The sequence below is a fragment of the Anabrus simplex genome, chromosome 5 (genome assembly GCF_040414725.1).
Source record: "Anabrus simplex isolate iqAnaSimp1 chromosome 5, ASM4041472v1, whole genome shotgun sequence".
In the NCBI taxonomy this organism is placed as follows: domain Eukaryota; kingdom Metazoa; phylum Arthropoda; class Insecta; order Orthoptera; family Tettigoniidae; genus Anabrus; species Anabrus simplex.
This window is the reverse complement of record NC_090269.1, coordinates 79,852,316-79,869,126: the sequence shown is the minus strand read 5'-3', so window position 1 is coordinate 79,869,126 and position 16,811 is coordinate 79,852,316.

Below are 16,811 nucleotides of genomic sequence, written 5' to 3'. Positions count from 1 at the left end.
CCTTGGATGAATGATCAGCGTAACGTTCCTCGCCTCAAAGGGCCCTGGGTTCAATTGCCGTCCAGGCCGGGGATTTTAACCGTATCGGGATAATTCCTCTAGCTCAGGGGCTGGGTGTTTTTTATCTTCTTAATACACACCTCGATCATACTACCAACCACCACGTAAACACTCCCGTCCACACCCAGTCAGCTGATTGCCCAGTTCGGGTCATGTAGCTGTTGGCTTGCATTCGAGAGGTGATGGGTTTGAAAGCCATTATTGGCAGCCCTGAGGATCGATTTCCGTTGTTTCCCATTCTTCACCTGGTAAATAATGGGGCTGCACCGTAATTAAGGTCACGGTCGCTTCTTTCCTGTCCTAACCCATCGCCGCCAAAGGACCTATCTGTGCCGGTGCGACGTAAAACCAAGAACAAAAAATTCTCTCCACATAGGGTTGAGATCAGGAAAATCATTCGGCCGTAAAAATTGAGCTTTATCCACAGTAGTCCCGATGATAAGTGACTGGGAAAAGGTTATGATAAAGAAGAATAAGAATATATAAATTTAACATTTAATTGCTAAAACCATCCCGGATGCAAGACCAAGCAGCGGAATTTAGACTTCAAATATCAAATGAAAAAATTTAAATTTATGACTGACATCAAAACTGTACCGCAGTAAATTAACATTGACACTAATAGTATCTCCAGAGTGAAAGAATTTAAATACCTAGGTGAAAAGATTAGAAAGAATGGTAATGGAAAGAAATCCATAACGTGAAGAATTCCGAAAATGAAAACTGCTTTCCATCAAAAAACTGTTGATAACAAATAATACCTCTCCTGCAACATTACGATAACAGTGTTTAAACCAGAGCCGCTATATGCTTCAGAAACCCTAAGTCTATAACAAAAAACTACTTAAAGGATTAGAGATTAAGCAACGAAAAATTATGAGAAAAATCTTGTTGTTCAGTCCGTCAGCGCTAACGCTGGTGGGATCCTCAACAGCTCTGCCATCAGCTGTCATAGATAGCCTAGGCATCACTAAAGAGGCGTACTAGGGAAATGAGGAGTGAGGTCGTTTCCCGTTGACTTCCTCACCGAGCCAGAGTTGCTATTACTAATCAGTCTGCCAAGCCCACCGAAATGCATCAGCCGACCCTATGAGCAACATTTTCACACCATTCATGGCCGCATAAGGAACTGGCATTACTAGCATCGCTCATACCTCAGTCACTTTCATATTGTCAAAGCCGAGGATACGACAGAGACAGCTCTATGAAGGTAACAAAATTGCTCTAGCCTATACTAGAAGACATAGTGCACTGTAAACACTAGGTCCTGCCAGCAAAGGCCTGGAAAAATGTTAGCGTTAAGAATTGAAAATGGAGTTCATTACCCTAAACCTAATTCTGCAGCATATCAATGTCTTTCCAAAATCACAGATATGGTGCGACCGCGACAAATCTAATTTGCAGGATTTAGAAAGAATGGACTCGATCGGACTTCCCCAGAAAATGTATAAATTTCTGCAAAACAAAGCTACTAGACCAAAGTCGTATAAAATAATGGAGAAAGATCTTATTGAACTAGGATTACCATATCTCCTAGATCGAATTGAAATCAGTATTATAGTCCAAACAAGGGGATTTGACGAAAAAAGTACAGTAATCTACGCTATGGTCGGAGGAACGAAAATTTGCAGTCCTTAAAAGTGGACAATTACTGGGCAAGAAGAAAGGCCGATAGAATGTTGAGTCCAATACAAACATTCTTTATAACGCATCTAACTAAACATAATACTCCAAGCCAACAAAACATGCAAAAAGCAAAGCAAAGTCACCTCCGTACAGGCCATGAATGCCTTTGGAGGAGTGGAAGGTAAAGGCTTCCACCATTGTTAACCGCGGCTCGTGATGGGGGAGAGTGGTTAGCTCTACGCCCGGCCGCCTTTGCCCCCAGGAATTAACCTGGTACTCATTTTTGGTGTAGGCTGAGTGAACCTCAGGGCCCTATGCCCCTCCGGAAGTGTAAATCTAGTTTCTTAAATTTTACGACTTCCTGGCGGGGATTCGAACCCACGTCTTTCCGGGTGGACCGAGCACGCCTTTACCGCCTCGGCCAGGCAGCCCCTCAACAAAACATGACATACACCATTTCGGTTTCATCCATCACACGGTCAACCTTTGATATTCTAAGCATCAGTTTTTAAATTCACATTCCAAACCCTTTTACCTGCTCATTTCCCCTTTGTATACGCCCAGCTCCAGGGCACTGCCTATCGGCGATGTTGAAATGAGGAACCCCGTTCAGTCCAAGGAGATCGGCCAGAGAGAACAACAACGAAATAAATGTGTGCTTTTTTTATGTGTATCATGCTCCATGTGACTAAAACTAATTAAATGTTTCTCCTTGTTCCAGGTGCAGGAGTGAGGCAAGCTGGGAGGGGCGGTAGCGATCCGCAGTATTTAGAAGTTAACAATAAAATTTCCTTTAATATTACTAATAATATAACTAATACTAGTGTAGGAAAGTAGACAGTAATTGGTAGTGATATAATCGTGTTCGTAACAATAAGAGGAGCCACCATCTTGCACTGCCATGTTTAAGTCTTCCCATCGCTCAGGATTGGTGAGGTGAGTATCATTGTCAAATTATCTGTGTAGAAAATGTTAGCATGTGTCATGGGTAATAAAATGAAGTCGTTATTATTTATGTATTTTAAGGAATTAAGTCGAAGAATAGCCGTGTATAAACAGTAGATATGAAATCGAAAATAGACATAAAATAATGAGGCCCTACCTGGAAACCCAGAAACGTAAAACTTGTTACTATAGAACCTGATAACCAGAATACTTATAAAAATAGACAGTTCCTGAAACTCCCCAGAAGATCGAGCTTATAGAGTTTCGAAATTGGGGTGTCAGAAGCAAAATATATCAATAACACATCTAATCTACTACAATCTATAATATTATCGATGGTGTTCAGGCCGATTGACGTAATCCTCCGGAATTTCCAAATTGAGGTTATGTGCGAATCAAGTAGTTAACACGGTAATGCACATTCTGGTAAATTGGCGTAACCCTAAACACCTTCCTTCAATGCAAAAAAGGAAGTAAATTGATGGCGTACCCCTACACATGGCAAGGTCAGGGAAGCCACTTGGCATAACCATCATCATCATCATCATCATCATCATCATCTGTTTACCCTCCAGGTTCGGTTTTTCCCTCGGACTTAGCGAGGGATCCCACCTCTACTGCCTCAAGGGCAGTGTCCTGGAGCTTCAGACTCTTGGTCGGGATACAACTGGGGAGTATGACCAGTACCTCGCCCAGGTGGCCTCACCGGCTATGCTTAACAGGGGCTTTATGGAGGGTTGGGAAGATTGGAAGGGATAGGCAAGGAAGATGGAAGGAAGCGGCCGTGGCCTTAAGTTAGGTACCATCCCGGCATTCGCCTGGAGGTGAAGTGGGAAACCACGGAAAACCACTTTCAGGATGGCTGAGGTGGGAATCGAACCCACCTCTACTCAGTTGACCTCCCGAGGCTGAGCGGACCCCGTTCCAGCCCTCGTACCACTTTTCAAATTTCGTGGCAGAGCCGGGAATCGAACCCGGGCCTCCGGGGGTGGCAGCTAATCACGCTAACCACTACACCACAGAGGCGGACTTGGCATAACCAACTAGTCGTAATCCACAGTTAACAGCAGGTTGTACCAGTCAATTGGCGTAAGCCACTAGACTTGCGACAGCTAAGTCCCGCGATCTCACAAGCCAGCTGGCGTAATACAGTGATTGTCTTTGTTTTATGAGTGTGTGTGGTATAGTTGTCACTTTAACTACATACAAATAATTCAGTTATAGTATTTCTGTCATACGGTATACAAATACTTACTAGTATATGATGCTAATTCAGTTTCGTTCTGAATTGAGTGTACTTCTGTGAGGGTAATTTATGTAAATAAATCGGGATAGAAAATTTGTGTTTTATAATACTTTTCTTACTATTAATGATCATTCTTTCACATAATAAATAACTTACCGTCGTTGTTATTATTATTTATTCCATCTAGTGTAACCCAAATTAAATACATTGATGTAACGAACATTTAAGTCGTATCAGTCCCAGTCAAATGGCGTAACCCTCAAATTTCACGTTAAAAAATTAATTTCAGGAAACTGTATAATCCCACACCAACATATTCCAGTAGACTACAATCATAGATTATATTATAGAATTCAAATAGAGAACAATTAAAACAGATCAATGCCTGTAGTGTAGTGTAAGCTGTTTGTTTGTTTGTTTGTTTGTTTGTTTGTTTGTTTGTTTGTTTGTTTGTTTGTTTGTTTGTTTGTTTGTTTGTTTGTTTGTTTGTTTGTTTGTTTGTTTGTTTGTTTGTTTGTTTGTTTGTTTGTTTGTTTGTTTGTTTGTTTGTTTGTTTGTTTGTTTGTTTGTTTGTTTGTTTGTTTGTTTGTTTGTTTGTTTGTTTGTTTGTTTGTTTGTTTGTTTGTTTGTTTGTTTGTTTGTTTGTTTGTTTGTTTGTTTGTTTGTTTGTTTGTTTGTTTGTTTGTTTGTTTGTTTGTTTGTTTGTTTGTTTGTTTGTTTGTTTGTTTGTTTGTTTGTTTGTTTGTTTGTTTGTTTGTTTGTTTGTTTGTTTGTTTGTTTGTTTGTTTGTTTGTTTGTTTGTTTGTTTGTTTGTTTGTTTGTTTGTTTGTTTGTTTGTTTGTTTGTTTGTTTGTTTGTTTGTTTGTTTGTTTGTTTGTTTGTTTGTTTGTTTGTTTGTTTGTTTGTTTGTTTGTTTGTTTGTTTGTTTGTTTGTTTGTTTGTTTGTTTGTTTGTTTGTTTGTTTGTTTGTTTGTTTGTTTGTTTGTTTGTTTGTTTGTTTGTTTGTTTGTTTGTTTGTTTGTTTGTTTGTTTGTTTGTTTGTTTGTTTGTTTGTTTGTTTGTTTGTTTGTTTGTTTGTTTGTTTGTTTGTTTGTTTGTTTGTTTGTTTGTTTGTTTGTTTGTTTGTTTGTTTGTTTGTTTGTTTGTTTGTTTGTTTGTTTGTTTGTTTGTTTGTTTGTTTGTTTGTTTGTTTGTTTGTTTGTTTGTTTGTTTGTTTGTTTGTTTGTTTGTTTGTTTGTTTGTTTGTTTGTTTGTTTGTTTGTTTGTTTGTTTGTTTGTTTGTTTGTTTGTTTGTTTGTTTGTTTGTTTGTTTGTTTGTTTGTTTGTTTGTTTGTTTGTTTGTTTGTTTGTTTGTTTGTTTGTTTGTTTGTTTGTTTGTTTGTTTGTTTGTTTGTTTGTTTGTTTGTTTGTTTGTTTGTTTGTTTGTTTGTTTGTTTGTTTGTTTAGTCTCTACTGAAAAATTTGATTTTTGTGGCTTACGCCAGTTGACCCGTACACCATCTATATGAGCAAATTAATGTATAAACCTGTTTCCGACAAGCCGAAATTACAAGGTGAAAAGTAATTCAAAATTTGAAATTAACATAGACATGATAGTGTGTAGGCTTTTCGGCTTATGCCGTGTCAAGAAAATAAGGTGAAATTCTTTACGTTTCGCAGAGAACTGTGCTCTGCGTCATCAGAAGAAAATCTCGACTGTCCACGAGAAAGGCTTCTTAAACCATTTTACCTGCTCATTTCTCCTTTGTATACCTCCAGCTCCAGGGCACTGCCTAGCGGCGATGTTGAAATGAGATACCCCGTTCAGTCCAAGGGGATCGATACAGTTTCGAAATGGAGGCGTTCAGAAGCAAAATATATCAATAACACATCTAATCTGCTATAATCTATGATATTATCGATGGTGAACCGGCCAATTGACGTAATCCTCCAGAATTTCCAAAGTGAGGTTATGTGTGATTCAAGTAGTCAACACAATAATGCACATTCCATTCCATTTACCACAACCCTGACAACTGAAATATGGGACATGCCACATGTATATACAAAGTGTTTGCTAGGCCTATTCTTAAAATTAGTTATCAATTACTTATCCTTTCACTATACCATTCTGCCACCCTGACACACTCCACAGACACATGCAGCGGTCCGATAAACAAACTTTCCCTTTATGTAAAAATGAAATTTTGGAAGAGGCCAGTTTTTTACATCCCCGTCACCCGTTACTTATTCAGATTTCCAGTAGAAAATTATCTCAGCTATCGTGATGGTACCATGTACACGCATACACAGAAATGGTGTTCCGACATGAAATGTCAACACTGCCCCACTCCAATGCTGAAAAGGTGGGGAGGGAATGAAGGGGTAGTGTTTGAAAGCCACTCCATTGACGAAAAGGAGCGGAAAGGAGTAAACTAGTAGTTCTGAAGGCACATGAGTGTATTGGTGCGATGCGTTAAGCGAGGAGGTGGGAGGTCGCCAATGCTTTGTTTATATCGAGACACCATTTCTGTGCATGCGTGTACATACACGTTCCCATTTACTTCGTCCCGTTGCTTTGTCTCCCATGAAGTGAACGAGTGGTAGGACTTCGGGAGACCCTAATGTGTACTGGGAACTTTGTACGTCTGTGTCTTACAGGAAATTTCAATTCAAAGGAAGAAAAAGAAAATTCACTTTCATCTGAAGTTATTTTTTATAACCTTAAGGTATATTGTTTTTAGAGGGGTAACTTGTCTGCCTCTTATCCGGAGGCCCTGTGTTCGATTACCAGCTTGTCCAAAGACTTCAAGCCTGATGGGATTAATTGAAGTGCTGTCTGATCTGACGGTTTGTGGACTATGCTGAGAGGCATCTGATGAAATCTGGTTTGTAACATTAGTTGCATTAAGTACTACTCATGCCATTTTACTGTTTAGAAAACTGAACACATTTTACATATAACTAGGCTGAGGATACCATGTATTTTTATATTTATTTATTTTTTTGCTAGTGGCTTTACGTCGCACCGACACAGATAGGTCTTACGGCGACGATGGGATAGGAAAGGTATGGGAATTGGAAGGAAACGGCCGTGGCCTTAATTAAGGTACAGCTCCAGCATTTGCCTGGTGTGAAAGTGGGAAACCACGGAAAAATATCTTCAGGGCTGCCGACAGTGGGATTCGAACCCACTATCTCCCAGATGCAAGCTCACAGCCGCGCGCCCTTAACCGCACCGACAACTCGCCCGGTTATTTTTATGTTTACAGAATATCTGGTTGGACATCATTCCTCTTGATTGGCCAAGGTTATATGTTGCAGCAGTTTGATTCTTGATTTATATCTCTCCCCACAAGGAGCCTCCGTGGCTCAGGTGGCAGCGCGCCGGCCTCTCACCGTTGGGTTCCGTGGTTCAAATCCCGGTCACTCCATGTGAGATTTGTGCTGGACAAAGCGGAGGCGGGAATGGTTTTTCTCCGGGTATTCCTGTTTTCTCCGTCATATTTCATTCCAGAAACACTCTCCAATGTCATTTCGTTTCCTCCGCCAGTTATTAATCATCGCCACAGAAGAGTGCGACAGGCTTCGGCAGCCGGCACAATTCTTATCCTCGCCCCTAGGTGGGAGCTTCATTCATTCCATTCCTGACCCGGTCGAATGACTAGAAACAGGCTGTGGATTTTCATCTCTCCACACAGTTGACGACCAAATGTCTCCTGACCAAGGATCATGGCAACAAAAACTGAGTTATTAATTCAACAAACCATCGTCCACAATAGTGAACTTACGTCCACCCTACAAAATGCCTTCATTACAAGCGTGAACTCACTACTATTAAAAAATGCACTCAGTGAATGGTTGAAGTGAGTGCCTTGTTATATCACATACCTTCATTCAGGAGATTGAACTGAGTTTCTTCTTACAACATATTGTCAGTGAGGAGATTGGAATGAGTTCCTTCTTACAACATACCGTCAGTCAGGAATATGGAATGAGTTCCTTCCTGCAGCATACCTTCAGTCAGGAGATTGAACTGAGATCCTTCTTACAAAATACCATAAGTCAAATTGATTCGTTCTTACAAAATACCGTCAGTGAGAAGCTTAAAATGAGATCCTTCTTATAATATACCTTCAGTCAGGAGAATGAAGTAAGTTCCTCCTTACAAGATACCTCCAGTCTGGAGATTGAAATGAGTTCATTCTTACGAGATACAAGATCAAAATCAGTTCTTTCTTACAAAATACCATCAGTCAGGAGATTGGAATTAGTTCCTTCTTGCAGCATACCTTCCAAGAGACTGAACTGACTTCCTTCTTAAAAAATACCATCAGTCAAGAAATTGGTTCGTTCTTACAAAATACCATCATTCAGAAGCTTAAAATGAGATCCTTATTATAAAATTCCCTCAGTCAGGGAACTGAAGAAAATTCCTTCTTACAACATACCATACTGTCAGTACAAAACTGAGTTGCATCTTATGACATATTAACAGTAAGAAAGATGAACTCGGTCCCTAGTTATAGAACACCACCAATCACAACTATGACCAGACAGCATACAAACATCTCTTGAGTGAAGAACTTGCAGATTTATGTTCTTCTAACATTCATCTTTTAGTCCAAGAAGTTAGAAGCTCTCATTCTGTAAACCTTCAGTGAGTGTAAAGCAAAGCTAACCATTACAAAAAGGATTTATCTGCTTCTCACACAGTAAAATAAATAGCTGCTTTTCCTCTCAGGAAATGACAAAATTGCCGTCCTCTCTCTAGTGACCCACTATCAGCACCATTTTAGTAAACTTTGAGGCCCATTATCGTCGCTTATAAAGAGAGGATATTATCTACTCGCTCAAATTAAAAAACATCAAAGGCGAGGGTATGTTACTGTGTATATCATGTGCGGTAAGCATCGCTCATGGCGGCTACAAAAGACGGTATCATTTAACACACAGACACTAATCGTTTCTTTAAAGACTGGCGCAGTTGATTCCGCTTTAGCGACCGAAGAGGTAAATGACAGCATTTTCTCACAATCACTTTTTAAACACAGTTCGGTATAGAACAAAAAAACGAAAATATATACCGTATTTCTTTAGTCGTCATCAATACTCGAAAACAAAAATTAATGTAGTTAAAATGAGAGACGGGGAATCATTTTAAAACAAGGTAAACGTGCTCTCTATATTTACTTCGTAGGTACGTAAGTTGCGTACCGTGGTTCTTTAGGAATTAGGGGGTGTCCGACCGTATTATAAATGTATTATTTATAACAACATGCTGTTGCTTAAATGAAATATTCCATGAGTATATTGAGCACGTATAAAACCAGTGTTCACTCTCTGTCAGTATTTATCGTTTATTATGCCGGGCTGAGTGGCTCAGACGGTTAAGGCGCTGGCCTTCTAACCCGAACTTGGCAGGTTCGATCCTGACTCAGTCCGGTGGTATTTGAAAGTGCTCAAATACGACAGCCCCGTGTCGGTAGATTTACTGGCACGTAAAAGAACTCCTGCGGGACTAAATTCCGGCACCTCGGCGTCTCCGAAGACCTTAAAAAGTAGTTAATGGGACGTAAAACAAATAACATTATTATTATTATTATTATTATTATTATTTATCGTTTATAAGTTACTGAGGTCTCATTAACACAATAAGTTATACCTAGATAATATCAATATTAAGAAGATTTTTCTTTAATGGTATTATTATTATTATTATTATTATTATTATTATTATTATTATTATTATTATTATTATTATTATTATTATTATTATTATTATTATTATTATATATCCAAAGCAGTTTGGAACCCTATTTTACATAGAATACTAGGGTTATAATTAAAAATACATTTTCAGTTTTACAATGAAAATGAATTCATGTATCTAATCGGCGGAAAATGAAGTGGGTGAAGTTAATAAAATATTTGTAACAGCACGGCTTCTTAAACAAATGATACAGGAGTTTTCATAATGCAATGTTGCAATAATTCAAATGAGAGTTCAAGTCATGCATTCTTTTTTTTCAAATGCAGCACATTCAAACAGAAGGTGGACGACTGTTTGTGAGGATCCACAGACACACGCGTAGCCATCAGGACGATTGATTCCAAATCGATGAAAATAATAACCAAATTTGCCACGGTAAGATGGTAAGATCGTAGGATAAATAATATTACGTGTCACACTATTGGGTGCGTAAAGGTATAAATTCCTCTGAGTTCCAACCGTGCAGCAAGCTACATATAATTGACCGTGATAGAAACATGGAGTTTTCAAATTAATCTGTGCTATAATTTTCCCTAATGATGGAGTTGAGGTGAAAGATTCAGAGCAGATTTTCCAATCGCTGCAATGTGCGGATGTGGTAGAGATATTGTCTTCTTCTTCTTTATCTATTTACCTTCCAGGGTCGGTTTTCCCCTCGGACTCAGGGAGGGATCCCACCTCTACCGCTTCAAGGGGAGTGTCATGGAGCTTCAGACTCTGAGTCGGGGATACAACTGGGGAGGATGATCAGTACCTCGCCCAGACGGCCTCACCTGCTATGCTGAACAGGGGCCTTGCGGGGGGATAGGAGAATTGGAAGGGATAGTCAAGGAAGAGGGAAGGGAACAGCCGTGGTCTTAAGTTAGGTACTGAACCCTTTTGGTCCATATTGAGGGATACCTACCTTTCTTACCTATCAGAAAAGTTCATGAGATCTGTCTCTTGGGTCGTATCGGGTTCTTCGTCACTTGCTGAGGTAAGGTAGGGTTCAGTAATTCTAATCTATCTACTAAATGAAAGGTCTGTTTAAAAGATTCCTATGTATTCATGAAATTCTGAAGCATTCTGATTTGTCAACGGTATCATTGAAATTAATCGTGTCCACTGGACACCATAATCATTTTTATTACATATAAGGTCAGAACGATGGTGTGAGCCTTTCACGTAACTGCCTGATGGGCATTCTTACTAGAAACCATTGTCTCATTTTTATTAAAGAAAGGAAAGTCTGGAAATCCTTAAATTCGGCTTCCATGTGAGACTACATGTATCGTCATAGTGATTCGTTATGGTCCAGCCCTCGTAACACGAACTCTGGACTCTGGGTATAATTAAGGCAGTCCAATTGGTGTGTGCCACACAGTGGTTATACGACATGGACCCTTAATTGAATCGATGTAACCTGCGTCTATGTCATGGATCGACATCTAAACTTCTAAGTTACTTTAAAGGCATTGTGGATGATGACCGCCAGGAAAATGATGCTACAGTGGCATATGGCCCTAATCTAAGTCACTGAGGTTGATGACCCCCTGACCATCCAAGTTTCTAGGCTGAAGGCTAAACACAATTAAGTTACATCGGTTGATGTCCAAAGTATCCACTTTACTATCCCCAGCACATTCACTGCTCAATCAATCAAAATTAAATAATACAACAATAGCAATGCTCACAAACTTTATGGCAGTAAAATCCATTACCTTCGGATATGTCCCCTTAATCGTTACGTTAATATTTACACATCCCCCAGAAAACAAACTAAGATTTCCAGAATGCGTCTCCAAGTTATTCGCTTGATTTAAAGTTATTTCAAAATGCGGTTTCACTGAATTTAATAATTAAATAAATTTAAATGATTTAATGAAATCTTAGAAGACAACAAATTCTATCTCCGCGGACTCTGGTTTCTTCACAAATTCCTACGCAATTGTGTTCTCACAATTTTAACATCCTGTGATGTTTATCTGTTTATTCCTATTGGCTGAAAAAGAATATTACATCATTCATGTCCAGTTTATATATCTTGTATCATGACCTCACACTTTAAATCTACTCTAACCCTAGCCATTATTAACACTTGGATCCCCTAATAATCTACGTACAAACCAAAAGCAACTCGCCATATATAATTACGATGTCATATCTTGTCATAACATTTTATAAAGTTTGCGCACCCCTCACAGACAAACAATCATCACTAAACATCGCTGTCTATTTTGGACAACCCTGAATTTGGCTAATCGTACTCTTTATACTCTAAGTTCGTGGTTTCAAATGTTCATTACGTTCTCAATTAAACAAATTCACAGTATCCAACAACTCGCACGTTATTCCCGGATGGACATTTCAACTAGATTCCATAATTATTTGTCTCCGTCGCCACGAATGAAATCTCAATCCTACACGTAAACCACTACATGTCCCGTTACAACCCGTTCCCCTTCGATCCGCTGGCGGTCTCAGCTACAAACGACCCTTCCCTGTCTGTCAGTCTCGATATGGAACATCTGTTCATCATGCCTGACTGACCTCAAAGAATGAAACATTTAACTTCGCAAAAGACTAATTACAAAATACGATATATTCTAGCCAACCAAATATGCACCTAGATTTACCTTTACACGTCCCACAATAATTATACACGTCGCAAATTAATACCAGCGCGGATTCCTTGCATATTGCTTTCCATTCCCAACATTATAAAATCTTCCTCGGGCTTCCACAAGTCCCGGCTTCATTGACAGGTCTCTAAACTGATTCACAAATCTCATCTCGACTCACACGACAAAACTAACCTCTGTTTCCCAACTCACGACTATCACCGACAAAGAACTGGAATAAAATCCTTACTAGAATTCACGACGTCTAATACGCACAGTGCATTAATAATGAATAACTTCGCATAAAATGATATCGTATTTTAATAACGGGATTTTCATGAAATGACTGAAAAATTCTACTAGATCTTTTTATTGTCAGTCAGACACAGTTTAAAATGGGCCTAGAAAAACATTTCACTCCGTGACCAAATTCATCACACTATACTCTCACCCGACAGCACGTTTCCACTCGATTGAAAATGAGTAACCATGGATTTCTTATATATTTTACGTCAAAATTTCAGACCGAAAAATTGTACGTCGAATGAACATCTTAATATGACATCACAAAATGTAGACAATAAACACACGCAAATGACGATCTACATTGGACATGATATCACTTCGAAACCCTATTTAATAACCTTTTTACAACATCATACGGCACTCGCAAGACTTCAAAAATTTATCCAAGTGGAAAATAAAACAAATGACTCCTTTTGGTCGTATTCTAACATTTACAAAAACCACATAGGGGTGACCACTGCGTCGTATATACCCCATTCAATTACACATTTTAGAAATATTGAAACAAGATATAATAGGTAGTAAGATGGTAAGCCACGTACCTTATGTTACGCCATCGGTCATCATTGGGCTCACCAGCGACCCTGGCATTTTTATTTAGCCATTTTTACATTTCTGGCTTTACATATCATTATATTTCTCCAGGTTTCCTGGAAATAAAGCATAAAAAAAGAAAATACCCTTAACTTGTTTTTGTTGAGCGCACACGATGGACTGTAATTACTTCCGCACACGAATTTCTTTATTTATCACATAAAATTGTATTCAGTGCTTTTACCATCCTATCTGGTACAATTATTTCCACTCGAGGAAACTATCTCCACATGGATTCAAGACCCCAGCCACACTGGCTAAAATCTGCGGTTGAACTTAGTCTACTTTTGTTGTTTGATTTCACGGAGCAGCTCAACACTTTATCGTCCGCTTCGTAACACAAAATGCAGGAGAAGGAGACTTCGTCATGGCGTCAATTCTTATATATAGCAGCTAACCCCTCTTTCGGGCATCTCCCTTTGCCACCAAGAAAATTTCTATAAATTTTCTTACTTAACTAAACTGTAATTACAAGAGTTTTGAAAGTGACTACATACTCGTTACATTTCCGGCGTTAGTGTTCATGGACATTTAACATTTATACGTGTTCGATTTGTGGGATAAATGACCTCATTTGATAGACACTATATTTTTGACTTGGATTGGGCACGCCATATACACGCGCTTCGAAATAGTTCACAAAAATGACTTAAGATTCTTCCGCCGTTGACACGTGCGACTGACGTCACGTATCCCAGAGCGTGGGACCGAAGGTAATCACCCCCTTGCCACGTGTCAATTCCATGCCATCAAGAATCGAACTTCTTATTAAATTGACAATTTATGCATAATATTCTTAGGGCACAAAGGTCATGGGTTCAGTACCATCCAGGCATTTGCCTAGAGGAGAAGTGGAAACCACGGAAAACCACTTCCAGAATGGCTGAGGTGGGAATCGAACCCACCTCTACTCAGTTGACCTCCCGAGGCTGAGTGTACCCCGTTTCAGCCCTCGTACTACTTTTCAAATTTAATGGCAGAGCCGGGAATCGAACCCGGGCCTCTGGGGGTGGCAGCTAATCACACTAACCACTACACCACAGAGGCGGTCAAAGATATTGTCAAGCGGAAATAATTGTGAAGGTAATCTGTGTGCAATCGATTGATTTATTCATTTACAGAAGACATAAAACTTAAAACTTTAATACAAAAATCAGCTTCGGTTGTTCTTTAGGTGTCTCCCCTGATTATCGTATTCCAAAAGTTTATATTAAAAGTACGTACGTACTTCTCCAGCTTTTCAAGAAAGAAGATTTCATTCGTCAGATCTTTTACCTTAAACTTGGACATTGGCTTGTTGAGGTCTTAACTCAACATAAAGGAACATTTTATCTTATTATTATTATCATCATCATCATCATAAGTTATTATTTCATTGATTCATTGATTCATTCATTTTATAGCTGAATATGTTCCGCATTAGGAATGAAACATGTACTTTTTAAAATAATTTAATTATTATTTAAGCTGGATTATGTTAAATAATTACATAGACTAGCAGTAAAAAAAAAAAACATGTATTGGAAGGTGGGATTCTCTTTTCATTCTAACCTTAGGTAAATTACTAAAATGTGTTGCTCATAAGTTGGAATCGAATCCTTATGTAATAACATATCCCATTCCTTTACTTGTGGACAAGTGAAAATTAAAAATGTCTGCGAATTGTTTTCTGATATGGTTATACTGTACCTATGTTTCATTTTACACATTTTTACATATTCTCGGCAATATTACATATTTTTCCACATTATGTGAAGAATGTAACATTGTTGTGCATATCTAGCCAATTTCGCCGGCCCCAAGGTGTAGGGGTAGCGTGCCTGCCCCTTACCCGGAGGCCCCTGGTTCGATTACCGGCCAGGTCAGGGATTTTTACCTAGATCTGAGGGCTAGTTCGAGGTCCACTCATCCTACGTGATTACACTTGTAGAGGAGGTATCTGGCGGTGAAATTGCGACCCCAGTCTAGAGAGCCAAGAATAATGGCCGTGAGAATTCGTCGTGCTAACGACACGATAACTCGTAATCTACAGGCCTTCGGGCTGAGCAGCGGTCGCTTGGTAGGCCAACGCCCTTCGGGGCTGTTGCACCATGGGGTTTAGTTTGGTTTTTGTTTTATATAGCCAATTATTCAATCAACTGAAAATTGTGTCAGCTCGTTTAATTTACATACTGTAGTAAAATTATTGGCGAATATCATCTCATATAAGCCTCCGTGGCTCAGGCGGCAGCGCGCCGGCCTCTCACCGCTGGGGTCCGTGGTTCAGATCCCGGTCACTCCATGTGAGATTTGTGTTGGACAAAGTGGAGGCGGAACAGGTTTTTCTCCAGGTACTCCAGTTTTCCCTGTCATATTTCATTCCAGCAACACTCTCCATTATCATTCTCATCTGTCATTCATTAATCATTACCCCAGTGGAGTGCGACAGGCTTCGGCAGCCGGCACAATTCCCATCCTCGCCGCTAGATAGGGGCTTCATTCATTCCATTCCTGACCAGGTCGAAACAGGCTGTGGATTTTAATTTTCATCATCTCATATAATACATTTCAATTCCTAAAGCTGTCTTTAAAATTCCTTTAATATTGCGATTTCTAATTCGTTGTCTATGAAATACAGTAGGCCAGAATGCCTCAACTGCATAAAGCAGCACTAATCCCTTTTCAGAATTTTTCATTGGTCAGAGTATATAATAAACTCCATGCAGTCTTGCAACGAAATCTAGGTTATTCCAACTCTCTATCCATTTCCTGTCCCATCGTCACCATAAGAACTGTCTGTGTCGGTGTGACGTAAAAGCTACTAGCAAACATGTTCATTAATCTTGAGAAACGTTTTGAACAATGTGTAACACGTGATGGTACATATTTTGAACACATACTGTACGCGTACAATTAAATAACACTTTAGCGTCGTTTATTTTCCGCAAACGATAGTTTATGTACAGTATAGCCAGCTTATGTAGTGTTGGGATTAATCTGCTGTTGGGCTGCTAATAATAATATTGTTATTGGCTTTACGTTCTACTAACTACTTTTACGGTTTTCGGAGATGCCGAGGTGCCGGAATTCTGTCCCGCACGAATTCTTGTACGTGCCAGTAAATCTACCGACACGAGGCTGACGTATTTGAGCACCTTCAAATACCACCGGACTGAGCCAGGATTGAACCTGCCAAATTGGGGTTAGAAGGCCAGCGCCTCTACCGTCTGAGCCACTCAGCCCAAGCGGGCTGCTATGATGCAACGTGCTACTTATGAAGGCTGAATCCAGAATTGATATTTAGTTAACTTGTAAAAGAACTTCTTTTTTTACAATTTGCATTACGTCGAACCGACTCAGATATTATGTCTTAAGGCGATTGTAGGACAGTAAAGGGCTAAGAGCGGGAAGGAAACGGCTGTGGCCTTAATTAGGGTACAGCCCCAGAATTTGCCTGGTGTGAAAATGGGAAACCACACAGGGCTGCCCACAGTGGGGTTCGAACCCACTATCTCCCTAATGCAAGTCACAGCTGCGCGACCCTAACTGCAAGGCCAACTCGCTCGGTTGTTAAAAGAAATCTTTGTGCACTTTTCGCTACATGTTGATGGGTGCAGTATTTTTTCATGTCATTTGGCACAGGCTAGAATAAAATATAGCTTCCACCGAGGTTTCAATACATGGATGCTGCTGAGGTATGGGT